General features: G+C 32.3%; 1 long non-coding RNA gene across 1 annotated transcript; it reads right to left on the bottom strand.

The window, feature by feature from the left end:
* Positions 1–11,736: 11,736 nt before the first annotated feature.
* LOC146993034 (uncharacterized) lies at positions 11,737–14,300 on the bottom strand. The gene is made up of 3 exons (XR_015038558.1): positions 14,187–14,300; positions 13,015–13,068; positions 11,737–11,842 (listed from the first exon to the last, which is right to left on the bottom strand). It is a non-coding gene; the product is annotated as an uncharacterized LOC146993034 (long non-coding RNA).
* Between the last annotated feature and the right edge of the window lie 1,633 nt (positions 14,301–15,933).

Genomic DNA, 15,933 nt, shown 5'->3' on the forward strand with positions numbered 1-15,933 from the left:
AACCTTTTCTACTAGACAGAAGAATCTCTTTTTTTAATGTATGACTCCTGATGGTGTCAAAAACTGCAGTTTTCTTTTTTCCCTCTCTTCAATGCAAAAGATACACATTGATCAATCGATGTTACTTTACATAAAATCTACATGAATTTGTATTTTTTCCCACTATTTATTTACGAGAGCTATGGGCCTTCGTGGAGCCCTTTCAGTGGCAAACTGGGTTACACATGTAGAAAACCACAAGAAACAAACAGGCAGGAATCCCGTCTCTGAGAAACAGAACTGATTATTTTCCTTTAATCTGAAATCTAAAACAAATAAGATAGAAAACAGAGCTTTTGGGGGGAGCTGTAATTAGTATACGAAATTTAATTAAAATAAGCTGTAAGCTTTAAGTACAGTTTTTGTACAACCAAATAGTAGTTTGCCTATGCTAACAGCCCCAGTGGATTGGCTGCCTCACTGTCGGTGGGAAAAAAGAAAGTAGTTTAACTTTCTTAACTAACATGCTGACCAGCAGCTCACCCTGTATCATTCTCTATTAATTCATTAAATGAAGACTGGATCATCAGATAAATTTTTCTTCTTCCAGTGCCAGTTACAAATCGTACAGTTGTTCAATAACATTTGAACTATCATTAACATTGCATATTACTAAAATGTACTTGTTCTTTAAAGTCCTAGATCTGTTCTAAAATAGTACCGCAGAAGTTTCAGAAATGAAGTACAATTTAAAGCTACTTAACATTTCTATGCATATAAAAAAAGTAAAACTGTTTAAAATGCATATCGTTTAATGCTTCCTGTTTTATTTGGAATGATATTTCAAAAATAAAACTCGTACTGGTTACGACCCATGCAATACTTAACGTGATAAAGAGCCGTAGTTTGATAATGCTAGGATCATGCATTCAGTTTTCGTCGTTTTAATAAAATCCATTACGATATTTATGCTGGTAATTATAAACTGCATTTACGTATACAGAAGTATGATTAATACACTAATATCACAAACTATACGCTTTTTATATTCTGACAAGTTTTGTCAAGATACCAATTTTTAGTTCAGATATAAGTCGTAAATTCCCTAGGCAGATTCCCTTTTTATATAAATAGATGCATAAAGGACAAAATGGAACAGTTAATTATGTTTTTTATTCTTTTACAAAATTTAATTCTTTTAGATATAATTTTTAACGGTAAACGATACTCTGCTAAGTTATAATATAAAAATTATTACTAATAATAATTTATATCTTAATTTAATAATATTTATATCCTAATTTATATCACTCAAAACAGAATTGGAAAACTCATTCAAATCACATTTAATCAAAACATTTTACGCAGTTTTGGGAAAAAGGAATTTTGGGGTTTGTTTGATTTTTAATGGTGAATTCAATCATTAAAACATTTTTACCATGTTTCCTCATTCATATAAAATTAGCAAAATAATTTACTAAATAATTCTTAGATGTAATAGTATTCTTATTTATCTTTTGTCACATGACTAAAAATAAACTTTTGTTATACAACTAAAATAAAAAAGCGGCTGGTATTCAATATTTATTTTTATTTAATTATTTAATTACAAATACTTGGCTATTGGTACTTAAGACATAGTCTTTCCATATTATCACTTTTTTATTAGGCCTTGAAATTATGCTAAGGACCTAATAGAATTCGGAAAATCCTATGATTGCATAAAAATGCGGGAGATGCTAACAATGACAAATTTTAAATGAAAATAGAAATTTATTTAAATAGACTACAATAGAATAGACATTTATTTAAATTGACTATAATTATTCTTATATTCTATGTTATTTCAGTACGGTCAAAAGTCGTTAATTCGGACACCCATAATTCGGAATGATCTATAATCCGGACCTCAAAACTAAAAACTTTCTGCGCATGCGTTGCATTGACACATGCGCATAGGCGTTTACGCGTGCGCGTAAGACCTTTTGCGACTGCGCATATGAGTGTGCGCAAGTGCAGAATACGTTTTCGCGTGCACGTTTTATGTATAATGGACATATAAGCTAAAATTATCTAATTATCTATTTCAGTTACTGTTGATGATTGCGTTGTTCCTTAATTTTCGAATTGGATGTGGCTTATTATGTTTTGCAGACTGTGAGGGCAATTTTATAAAAGTAAGCTTAAACTTTCGATTATATCAAATAGAATTTCGATATATATTTGTTAATATGTAAAGGATCTAAAGCAAAAGTAGTATGTTTTGAAATCCGAAATCTGTTTATCAATTTCAGGCCTGCGCTTAATGAATTGGAAGTTGATCTGTCAGCACTATCCTTATCTTCAGCGCAGATGTTTTTATTTTATTTGGCTTATAATTCTTTACTAAATGTAGCATTTCATCTGGATGGTGTACTCAGTCTTTGATATGATTTAAAACAAGTTCCTCCTCATTATAATTCGCTTTCGTCATTATCTGAACAAGAAATTATGTCTGTTTAATAGAATTAAAGAGAAAATATTATCACATGAAAGGAAGCAAAACTTAAACAACTTACATTGAAAGAAATGTTTAATAAAGTAAACAAATAAATATTAAGCTTTTTCTTTTTGCAAATTTTGATACCCTTTAGATCATAATTGTTCTTTATTTCATAAATTACGGTTTCATATTTTTAATTTTATAATTTCTGCATGCCATCTTACGAGATTTAAACTGATGATCTATAATCCGGAAAAATCGATAATCCGGAATCGCCGAAGTCCCGACGAGTCCGGATTAATGACTTTTGACTGTACTATAATTTCAGTTATTAGTTTAAATACAGCAATTTAGTCATATAATTTGTAAGTGGAAGTCCCACGATTTTAAATTTATGCATAAACGAGCAAATACATTTTGAAAGTTAAAATATATATATATTTTACAGTTATATTAATATTTATATATATTTTACAATTCATTTAACTGAAACTGTAAGAATCAAAAGGGATTTTTGTGCATGTCAGCTTTATGCATTTAATGTATAAAATACGGAAAGGTGAGAAAATCCATCCAACACAGAGAAATAATTCTTTCTAGCCTGTGATAAGATTTTATCAAATTCATTTAAACTTCCATTTAAATTCGAAATGCGATCTCTCAAATCAATGAAGGAATACATATTTGGTTTTAAATTCCACATTAGTAACAACTGTACAATAGTTAAACTTAACAAAATAATTGTAGAAAACCGCCAAAATTCTAGAAATTGCTATAAAATCCCGAAAAACATTAGGAAGATAATTGCATGCCAATTCCATGCTGAAAAGTTTATGAAGATCAGCTCGACTGTTAACGAACAACTTGTGGAAAAAATTCAACACTAAAATAAAAATACGTATGCCAAATTTTCCAAAAATTCCTGATAAATATTGTACTCTCATCGTAAATATATATAGACTTATAATGTGATAAAAACTGAGTCGGTAAAAGAATGGATTAAAATTTAATATCCCAAAATAAATTGGCCTACTAAAACTAAATAAACTAGATAAGTAAATAGTAAAAAAATTGTGTAACAAAATAAATAATGATCTTTCTTAAAATACTGCCCAATAAAACATGTCGAATAATTGAAAATTTACAAGCTTGGAAGCTAAAATCCTAAAAAGATTTCGGAAAATTCGGATGTCACATATTAAAAGACAAACTACAAGTACAAAGAAATAGGAGAGACGAAACTAAAGCCAAGAAGTACTTCTTGCCATTCAATAGCGGGGAGGCAATTTTATGGCTTATCCATCACACTAAGGGGAAGCAAACATACTGCTCTACGCTGGGCCATCTTAGAGAGATTTCAGAAAACGTTGTTCAAGTGTGTTCAAATGTTTTTTTTTTTTTTTTTTTTTTTTTTTGAGGGGTTTGTTATCTGACAGCACAGACATTTTCAAAGCATTTCGTTCCAAGGGGCGGGCTCGTTAATGGTTTAAAATGTTCAAATTTTTATCGGAGCTCTATCATTATCCGATAAAAATTTGCTCTCCGAATATTCTTAACAATTCCAGTAAGTGTTGCTTCTGGAGAGAGATCATTTCCCAGAACAAAAAAACTATCTGAGAGCGACAAAGAATCAGGATAGATTAAATACTTTAGCAATTATGTCGATTGAAAGTGAAGACGCAAGGAAATTATATTTTCAAACAATTTTAGAAGAATTTACAGAACAAAAACATACAAATATTACATATATATGAATAATTCATGCATTCATATTCGGTGATATAAATTTATAGTCAATAAATGTTTTTGTACTTTGAACATTTTTATTTTTTAATTTATGTAGAAGTTTACATGTCTGATGATAAATGACATTTGATATATATATATATATACTGAATTTGAATTTTATTTAAATATTTAATTTTAGAAAGAGGGCTCCGCAAAAAAAAAAAAAAAAAAAAAAAAAAAAAACAATCGGGCCTCACACCCTATGCAATCTGGGCCTGCATATAGATTACCATTTCAAAACTTAAATGAAGGTCAGAAGTGAGTGACATCCTTCATTATTAGTTTTACTTGTTTGCATTCTTTCTAATTTTTTAGCTACATAACATAATACACAAATAGAAATAAATAGTCACAAATGTACCTAATTATTCACTATTTATTACAACAGTTTAGCAATGATGAAAAAACTGCATAAAATAAAATGCATAAATTAAATGAAGCTTACCTCAGAGAGAGAGAGGTTTTATTAAAAATAAGGCCTTGGGCCCCCCTTTATTTTTGACTTTGCCCTAGTCACCGGCTGGTAATTGGTCATCGCCCTAGTCCACGGCCGGCGCTGTAATAAAATGTTTAAATTAGAAATAAAATCTTTTAACATGGAGTTCAAGCAAAAAGTTGCATTCAGGAACATTAAAAAATTTCACACTAGCACACTAGAAATACAGATACAAGCATAAAGAACAACGTATGAATTGATTTAATGCCACAAAAATTTGGCAATATACAATAAATAAGACTGGGGAAAGTTTTTTAAATGCAGGACAGCTCTCTAGTAAATCAGAGTCCCAATCGTTTCGATGGCATTGAAAGGGTAGCGTTTAATTTTAATCTATCATTTGCACTCTCACAGACCTCAATCAAAGCACCATAAACTGATCCTAGCTGAATCCTCACAGCTTTAACGGAATCTATTCGACATTCACAACGTGTTTCTGAAATTGGCTTCACACTGTAAACAATTTCACATATCACTTGAGCATATCCCAGTAAAAACCAAGTAATCTGATGAAAAATCCCTGGTTGATAGCCGCAGTCAAACAATTTGCCATATCGCTGTGCACAAAGCTGTGATAACCGCATGGAACGTAAAATGCTTTCGGATTTAGCTCGAGTATGCGTTTTCCACTGTATGCGTACACCACTGTTCTGTCCCTACATACTGGATCCCTTATCATATCCTTGCCTTCTGCAGTTTTGTATTTGAAAATATCATTTATCAAGCTTATTTAAGCATGCTTCTGTCAAACTCAAACCTGTGCTACTACTACAAAATGTTCACAAATCTCAACTGTTGTCACATAAACATTGACAATTCGTATTATCATAGACATTTGCTCCTGATGACTTGCGTCAGGAGTCCAATAATGGTGGATTAATATTTGGCAGTCTGAGCATCTGCAATTATTTTCTCGAGAACCACTTCGCCCATCAGATGGAGGTGTTCGTTTTGGATGTGATTCCGTAGATAATGGTCATGTATCTCAGCGTTTTTGATATGTTCTGTCAGCCTTTTTTATAACACAAATCCAGCAAAATTCCTTCCCCGGCCTTTACCTGCACAACTGTTTGTCTGTTTATCACAGATATACATACTTCCAGTTACAAAAATGTTTTAATTGACCCAAATACTTTTATTTTGGTATTTTTAAATTTAAGAGATTATAAATTACAAAATCTAACATTTCATTCATTTCTTTGCATTACATTCATTTACATTTTCTTCCTTGCAAAATTTAAGTACAAAAAGTCCAAAGCAGCCCATATCATTATTAACAAAGTGCCACATATGAGACTGACCACTGATACCCACTGAATGAAATGGTGCTTCGAAAATTTTCCTAACTTTCAGTAACCATAAATATTTCATAGGAAAATCAACTAACAATAATCGTATTCTTAACATTAATGACATCACTACTACCAAGGGGACTCAGCCCCTGCCACTCTTCCAGCCCTACCACCTTCAATTGATTTAAATAAGCACTCTTGCTGGTTTTTCCATCTAGCTGATGATTTGCAGTATGACGTTAATATGAATAGAATTTTAAAAAATCATTCTTTGGGGAATTCCTAAAATATTCTGAATCAGACACTAATAAAAAGAAATATGACTTATATGTAGTTTAGAATTAAATAAAAATATTTCTCAAATGGTTGATTCAAAATGTGCAAATCATATTGAATTTGCGTACAGAACAGAATCAGAATCAGTAAGAAACAATACACTGGTGTGCAAAAATTAAGGACGAAGTCGAAAAACTAACATATATCAGCTGAACAAAGAGGCAGAGCGGACAGAAAAACCAATCAGGAGATTAAGTAACGTGATGTACGGTAGCACATGCGCAGATATGCAGGTAGACGTAATGGGGGAGTGTCTGAGTAGTATAAAGCATGTTGTCGGTGTAAGATCAGTATTTCTGGCAAAGAGATTGCACGCCGTATAGCAGTTAAAATCACACCGAGTTGCTGCCTCAGCGAGAAATGGCGAATAATCAATCTGTTAGACGACATCTGGATGCTTTTACCCGAGGTCGAATCATTGGGAAGTTGAAGGAAGGCCGCAGTGTGACAAGTGTGGCTGCAGAGTTCGGAATTGCTCACAGCATCGTTTCACGACTATGGAGACAATTTCAAACTACAGGAACAGCTATCCGGGGCTTTACTAGTGGTCGTCCACAAGGAACCACACCCGCAGATGACCGGTATATTGCCTTACAGGCCAGAAGAAACAGGCGGCAGACAGTGGGAGAAATCGCTAGACACACGACTCAGGCAACTGGACGACCGATATCACGTTTTACCGTGGCCAGAAGACTGCACGGTGGTGGTCTGTTTCCACGACGCCCTGTACAGTGTGTACCTCTAATGCCTGCCCATCGGAGAAGGCGTTCTCTGTGGTGCCGGGAACACCGGAATTGAAGAGACAATGAATGGGGACAAGTACTCTTTACAGATGAGAGCAGATTCAGTCTGAGTAGCGATTCTCATCGCATACTCATCTGGAGAGAGCGGGGAAGCCGCAATCATCCCTCGAACATCATTGAAAGGGACAGGTATGGAGGTGGCGGTGTTCTCGTTTGGAGAGACATCATGCTTGGTAGTCGTACAGACCTTCACATCTTCAACGCAGGTTCAGTTAACGGGACCCGTTATTGTAACGAGATTCTTCTTCCATATGTGCGTCTTTTTAGAGGCGCTATGGGTCCGCAGTTCCTTTTCATGGACGACAATGCACCATGTCATCGCACAGTAGCTGCCGAACAGCTCTTAGAGATTGAGGATATTGAACGTATGGATTGGCCGGCACGATCTCCGTATCTCAATCCCATCGAGCATGTATGGGATTTTCTAGGCAGACACTTGGCAGCTCGTACCTTACCACCAGTAACGATTCCGGAGCTTCGATTGGCGCTGCAAGATGAATGGGCAGCAATGCCTCAACAACTCATTGACACCCTCATTCTCAGCATGGGCAAACGCTGTGAAACCTGCCTAGCAGTCAGGGGAGATCATATCCCCTATTAAAGACCGGATGTTTCTTGCTGGACACCCATCACAGGGATGTTTCGGCCTTCAGCCGCATTGCGCTCCATGCTACTTTTTCAATAAAGCTTCTTTTTATCCCTCTGATTTCTCTTTTAGTAAGCGTTGCTTACATTACCCATGTCCTTACGTATTGGGGATCTTACGGTATTAAATGTGTTGATTTCGAAAGCTTTTGTACAAAGTTATATTGAAAAAACCGTCTCGTCCTTAATTTTTGCACACCAGTGTATATGGCTAGGATTGAGTAAGTGAAAAGTGTGGATTCGCGTGCAATGGAGCCAGGACAATCTACTAGCACTAATAATATCGAATAGAAATGACAAATTGTTTATGGAAAATGTAATGAAAGCTATCATTTCAGTTTCCTTGGAATGGAAATGAAAATGGAATCTCAGCCTTGATCTTTTGTTTGCAGTGAACTGTTATGAAATTATGCAGTGAAGTGTTATGAAAGTTGAGCCTAAGCATGCTAATTTAAAGGATAAATCTAAAGAATATTTTAAGAGGAAATTTTCGAATTTTCGTAGTTCAAAAATAGTAAACAAGTAATGAAAGTTTTCATTATTTCAAGTAAAAAACCTTCGGAACTTAGAATTGTTAAGAATGGGGGCAGGTTCACATTATTGGAGAAAACCTTACATTACCAGCAGCTAAAGATATCGTTTTAACATTATTAAACGAAAAAGAAACTAATGAACTTAATAATATTACGTTATCAAATGATCCAGTAAATTCATAACAGAGACACTTGTTCAAAAAATAAAACACAGCAAGTATTTCGCATTACAGTTGGATGAAAGTACTGATATAACGTACTCTGTTCAATTATTAGTTTAAATACGTTTTGAAGAAGATAAGTGAATTCCCGAACAGTATTTATTTTAAGAATGTCTTCATTACAGAACAACTAACTGTAAATGATATTTTCAAAGTACAGTACAAAGTCTTTAATCCGGACGTCCATAATCCAGAATGATCTATAATTCGGACCTCAAATCTACAAACACTCTATGCATGCGCGTTCAATGTATAGCGGACAGTATACTTTATGCATGCGTGCGTTAAAAGAAATTTTTAATAAAGTAAAGAAATATATATTAAGCTTTTTTTGTAAGTTTTGATACCCTTTAGATCATAATTATTCTTTATTTCATAAATTATGATTTCATATTTTAAATTGTATAATATCTGCATGCCATCTTACCAGATTTAAATTGATGATTTATTATCCAGAAAAATCCCAAATCTGGAACCGCCAAAGTCCCGACGAGTCCGGATTAAAGACTTTGTACTGTAACTGACAATTTTATGTCTGATAATGATATTTCTTGGAATATGTGCATTGCTGTATGCAGTGATGGAGCTCAGGCTTTAACAGGAAACATTCGGGTGTTATTTCTCAAATAAAAAATGTCGCACCTGAAACTAAATTTACTCACTGCTTCATTCATTGTGAAGCTTTGATAGCTAAAACAATCCCCAAAAACCTGGAAATTGTTTTGAATCAAGCAGTGAAAACTATTACTTTTATTAAAAATGAAGAATTGAAGAATAAAATTTAAATTGGAGAATATTTATGATTTTATGCCAAGAGATGGGCAACGAACATGAAACGCTTTTGCTATACTCTGAAGTAAGGTGGTTATCCAGAAGCAAAGTTTTAAATCTTCTGTATAAACTTCGATCAGAAATTAAAATTTTCCTGCATGATTAAAAATTAGAATTATAAAAATATTTATTTAGTGAATTCTGGTTGGCATGTTTAACATATTTAGCTGATATTTTGGGAAAATTAAATGAATAAATTTTAGGATTGCAAGGATAATGTGTTAATTTATTTACCAATAAATGTTCTGTTAAAAAACTCGAGCTAATAATTAAAGAATTATGTAATAATATTTTCAACATTTTACCACCTTTTAGAAAAATAATTTTAAAATAATTTGAAATAAAAAAAATTAACGTACAACAATAAAATTCATTGTTTTTCATTAATAAATAATCTCAACATGTATTTTCGAAAGGATTACGAAAAAGAAAATTTTGCTCAAATGTACCTGAAATTTTATCTCGTTTGGAAAAAGAACAATTGAGAGAAATTTTCTGTGGTCAAACTCTAACTGAAGATTTAAAAAATAGCACATTTGTTAACTTCTGGCTGAACCCGCCCCCCCCCAAAAAAAAAGAATGCATTTTCAAATAAAGATATTAAATTTATTGCCCTATTTTCACAACCTATTTGTGTGAACAAGGATTTTCTTCCATGTTAGATTTGAAAATAGATACACAATAAAATCAAAAGTGGATCCTAATTTATGGTTAAAAACTAAGTGAAATAAGACCAAACATAAAGAGATTCAAATATCTTAAGCACAGCCAAATTTCTGCCTAAATTGTAAAATTAAAGCTATTTAGAGGACATTTTGATTATTAAAATCGTAACCAATTTTTAATCTAACATTTTTATGTGTGCATATTAAATACATACAGCCAATAGGTTGTGAAAATGACAAAATATATTTCTTAATATCTCTATTGAGAAACTGAAAAATAATCATTGTAAAATGTAGTGGTGGTACATAAGTTTTTCAGTTTTTGTTTGGATGGTACACGTTGGTGAAAAGGTTGAGAACCACTGAATAAACACATACAGATGATCGATTTTAAATAATAAACCTTTAATCACAACAATTACTCTTCATAACTACTCGTTTAATCAACACTGAAGATATTTGAGTTGGAGAATAAATCGGACCAAGCACGGCAGCGACAGAGCGTTAAGTGTTTTTCACGCATCTTGAAAATATCCACTACAGTTACAGCTAGAAATTTGGGCATGCAGTTTGCGAGTAACAAAAATCAATATCTCCACACTCCAAAAAAATGAGACTTAACTTTTAGAAAATTACAGCTAAGTACTGATGTCTACTAAAACCACTGAAACTAAATAATTATGTTAAAACAATAAAACTTACGGGCGGTTTGACCCGAGTTGGGAGCCGCCGCCGCCGCCTGGAAGTCATCATCTCCTGTAAGAGAAACAAATGTATTTAGGAGCTTTTAATAGTTAGTGCACATATTACAAATATTTCTTACATTCAAAATCAGGTATGAAAAATCTTGAGATAACTGTATGCCAGTTTTTAGGAGGTACGGACATCAAGTAGAATTAATATAAATTATAAAAAACTACGAGTTGTTCGATGTAAATTTCTAAGCTTTTTCAAACAAATCTGTGTGCATTTTTCTTGAACTGCGTATGTCGAAGTTTGACAGGGGAATGAAAACTGGAGTCTGATGGATGGGACATTACTTTGATACTGTTTTTGATACTCATTCTATATTACTAAACCACTCAAATTAAGCATGAAGCATTCAAATAGGAAACACATCTGGATTTCAAAAATGCTTAAAATTGAAATATATTGTGTTAAAGAGGTACCAGATATATATCCATTAGATCAGTGTAGCAATAATGTTTCACTATGATATTACAACAAAAGACCTACAGATCTTTCTATAGTAAATAATCAAGAAAAATATCCCTTGTGTCTTTCGTGTTTAATCTTTTTAATCTTTAGATATTACAGTTGTAGAGGATGAGAAAGTCAATTTCCACGAATGACTCATTATGTCTATGAAACGAATGATTCCTTGCAATAACTATAAAAAAAAGTTACTATACTTTATGTTATTTAAACATTAACCTAACAAAACAATACTCCCAATAAACGAGACTTGACTTCAGATAGGAAATTAAAACTAAGCACAGACGTCTTCTAAAAGCTCCTACACTAAGCTGACTACTGATAAAAAATCTCTACTGATATCAAATCTCAAGAACTTTAGTTAAATTATGAATTAAAAACATTCAAAATCTTAATTGACAGATACTTAATCATACTCCTTATAATATATATGAAGATGCATAAAACTTACCTTAGGTGGTGGAGGAGGTGGAGGTGGTGGACTAGGAGCAGATCGTGGAGGTGACGGCCTAGGAGCAGATGGTGGGGGTGGTGGAGGTGGAGGAGATGCCGCCCCCTGTAAAAGACACAAACATACTTACAAACTTTTAATACTATAACATATGACAGATACAATTTCATACAATAACTATACATACTCAACTTTCAATACATATGAGAGCTTTTATGAGATACTGAAATCAGATAAAAAACTAATATAAATTATCAAGCAGTTGTTTTGCTGGATGTGAATTTTCGAGCTTTCCCGGACATTTTACAACTGCAGCTACATCTTGCTGGTGCTGCTTTCCATTCCACACAGGTGGTCAAAATGAAGTTGATATGATTTTAGACTCACAGCCACCAAGTTTCTGGGCCAAAGGTTTTGTTTGAAAAACTACCAAAATATTGGCATAAAATCATGGATTTAGGTGGATTACTGCACTAAAGACACTGCTTTTATGTTCTTTTAATGTTATTAAGAGCTTTTTTTTGACGGAAATTTTTAAGATCAGGCACATTTCAACAATACAATTCCATGACAATACTACAAGAAATGAAATTATGAAATACTGTACAAAACACAGATTATATGATATTTGAAACATTTACTAGATAAAAATAAATGAGAAAATATAATTGCTATTGCAACACTGAAATAAAAGCAAGAAAACAATACTTAAAGGAACAGCAGAAATCATTTAAGAGAGTACCAGACATTTCCAAATATAAGCCGACCTGCATACAATTCAAGACTTTGTTTCAAAAATTCAGTTAAAATTGAAGACACTCATGTGCAAATTGCATCAAAAGTCCAGTTATATTGAAAATCCAGCCAAGTTCCTTCTTCTGGCCTTTATTTGCACGATTGTTTGTCTGTCTTCCACTTAAAAAAGTGTTTTAAATGACGCAAGTATTCATGTTTTGCCATTTTTAAATCCGAAAGATTATAAATTTCAAAATATAACATTTTATACATTTCTTTGGCTATCGTATATTTGTGTTTAGGAAAATTATGCATTCCTTATTAATAAAAAATCTTGATGTGAACACAATATGACTTTCTTGTATGGAGCATTTATACACATTTTTAATGCATTTGAATTTATACTTAATTCCTCAAATTTAAGATACATTTTTCATTCATTTAATTCAGTTCTCACTTTGTGACAAGAGAAAAATATGTAAAAACTCAAAATTCCTTCATTAAAATTAAATATGAAAAAACATAAATTTCATTTGTCTTACCAGAAATGACATGCCTGCCCGACCTTTCGTCATCGACCGTGTAACTGGCCGGTGCTGGAAAAAAAATTTTTAATTAGCCATTTATAAATCTGAAAGATTATAAATTTCAAAATATAACATTTTAAACATTTCCCATATCATTAACAAAGTAAGGAAGTATGGAAGTACCATATATCAAGAGATTATCCGCTGAACGAAATGCTGCTTCCTAAATAATTATATATATTTCATAGGAAAATCAACTAAGCATAATCATATTCTTAACATTAATGACATCTATACTACGAAGGGGACTCGGCCCCTGCCACTCTTCCAGCCCTACTGCCTTTTTTGCTGGTTTTCCCATCTAGCTGAGGATTTGCAGTATAATGTTAATATGAAAGAAAAAAAAATTTTTGAATCCTTCTTTGGGGAATTCTTAACAGATTCTGAATCAGACACTCGTAATAAGAAATATGACTTTTATGTAGTTTAGAGTTAAATAAAAAAATGAAGACATTTTTCAAATGGTTAACCTCAAATATACCCTTTGTGCTCAAATTATTTGCAAATCATATTGAATTTGTGTACAGAATAGAAGCAACATCATAACAAACAATACATTAAAAATTCTTGCCTTACACAAACAACTGAAATTTCAAAACTAATTTATCTTTGGTAAGTATACGACACATGAAGAAACATTAAATTTCTCGATATTTAATTACTACAAATAGAAATTGCAAGCAAATGATTACAAATTGTTTATAATTACATTATTTAAACATGTACACAACAAAACAATGCTCTTACAAACAAGACTTAACTTCAACTGGGAAATTAAGACAAACAACTGATGTCTAATAAAAGCTTCAAAACAAAGTCTAATGAAAATTCTAGTAACGAAGTTATATGAAATATAAAAAAAAGTTACTATACTTAATGTTATTTAAACATTCACCTAACAAAACAATACTCCCAATAAACGAGACTTGACTTGTGATGAGAAATTAAAACTAAGCACAGACATCTTCTAAAAGCTCCTACACTAAGCTGACTACTGATAAAAAATGTCTACTGATATCAAATCTCAAGAACTTTAGTTAAATTATGAATTAAAAACATTCAAAATCTTAATTGATAGATACTTAATCATACTCCTTATAATATATATGAAGATGCATAAAACTTACCTTAGGTGGGCAAGGTGGTGGCTTAGGAGAAGTAGATGGTGGGGGAGGTGGAGGCTTAGGCGAAGCAGATGGTGCAGATGGTGGGGGTGGTGGAGGTGGAGGACATGCCACCCACTGTAAAAGCAACAAACATAGAATCTTTCAATACTATACATATGAGAGAGACAATTTCATACAATACTATACGTACTCAACTTTCAATACAATACATATGAGAGCTTTTATGAGATCAGTGCAGCAATAATGTGCCGCCAAGATATTACTTAAAAAAACCTACAAAGATCTTAGTAACAGTAAATAATCAAGACAAATAACTTTCATGCCTTTTGTGCTTAATCTTTCTACGCTTTAGATGTTATAGCTGTAGAGGATGAGAAAGGCAGTTGCACAAACGACACATTATGTCGGTCATTACTTAAAATCTCAGATGGGGCATAAACCATGTTAGGATACAGAATAAAGTAAACCATTTTCCAAGCTGCTCACAGCTTTACAACAGAGTAAGATATTTTAAGATCTTTGAACTGACTTTCTTACACAGCTTTATAGCAAAATCTTAGGCTATTATTTTATGTTTCTTTACTACTTCATTTCGATATACTATGAAGAACTTATCCATACACACCTCAAAATTATCTTCTATTAAAAAAAAAAAGAAGATTTCTTGCAATAATCATAAAGGACATTATTTAAACATTAACATAAATAATGCTCTCAAAAAGCAAGATTTAACTTCAACTGGGAAGTTAAAACTGAGGACAGATGTCTAATAAAAGCTCCTACACTAAGTTGACTACCGATAAAAAAAGCTAATAACCAAGTTAAATAAAATTTTACATTAAAACTCTTACTTGAGAGATACTTATTCTCATTATAATATATATGAAGTATAATATACAAAACTTACTTTGGGTGTTGGGGGTGGTGGTGAAGGAGATAGGCTCTGTAAAAGAAACAAATATATTTAGATTAGTGCACATATTCAAATAGTTCTTAAATTTACAATTAGATGTCAAATATCTAGAGCAGAGGTTCTCAACCTCTTGACTTAATTGTGCCATCTAAACAAAAATTGAAAACCTTTAGTATCACAACTACAAAGTATTACTAAACCTGTTTGGACTGCCTTCATTTATTACTCTGTCTGCACTCATGTTATGACTGGATACCATAAAGCCAGGAAAGTCTCTGCTTTCCATCCTGGCACCAACCAAAGACAAAACAAATGCATATTATTTCTCTAAAGATGTTTATCGACTAATGATATTGACTGAAGAGAAAATTGGAATGTTAAAAAAGATATTTTAAAGTAAGAAATTCTTTTAATTTTTGGGGTGCAGACATTGTGGAGTCACTTTTTTAACATAAATTTTATCTGAAAAGTTTGGGTGCAGGCATTACACAAGCATATACAGTAAATTTTGTTTAAAATTTGAAAAGAGAAACTGATTAGATAGTATTATGTTGTTCAATAACCATTGATAATATTCCTGTTTAATAAAAATAGAAACTTTTCTGAGTTTTAAATCTCCATACTAAAAAGAATAATAAATCTGCTAGGAATTTCCTAAACACAATACTCAAGAAAAATACTATGTTTTCCACTGCTAAAAATACTGCTGTAACAATAAAAATATATTTTGAATGTTTAAAATAAAAATACATCAAAATTCATGATTTTTTTTAAAGACATGCTTTAGAGAAATGTTGAGGGAGGGAAAATTGTTCTTACCTCTTCCGGGCCTGG

The sequence above is a fragment of the Stegodyphus dumicola genome, chromosome X1, assembly GCF_044657685.1.
Source record: "Stegodyphus dumicola isolate Sdum_Otavi_A_Nest chromosome X1, ASM4465768v1".
NCBI classification, from domain to species: Eukaryota; Metazoa; Arthropoda; class Arachnida; order Araneae; family Eresidae; genus Stegodyphus; species Stegodyphus dumicola.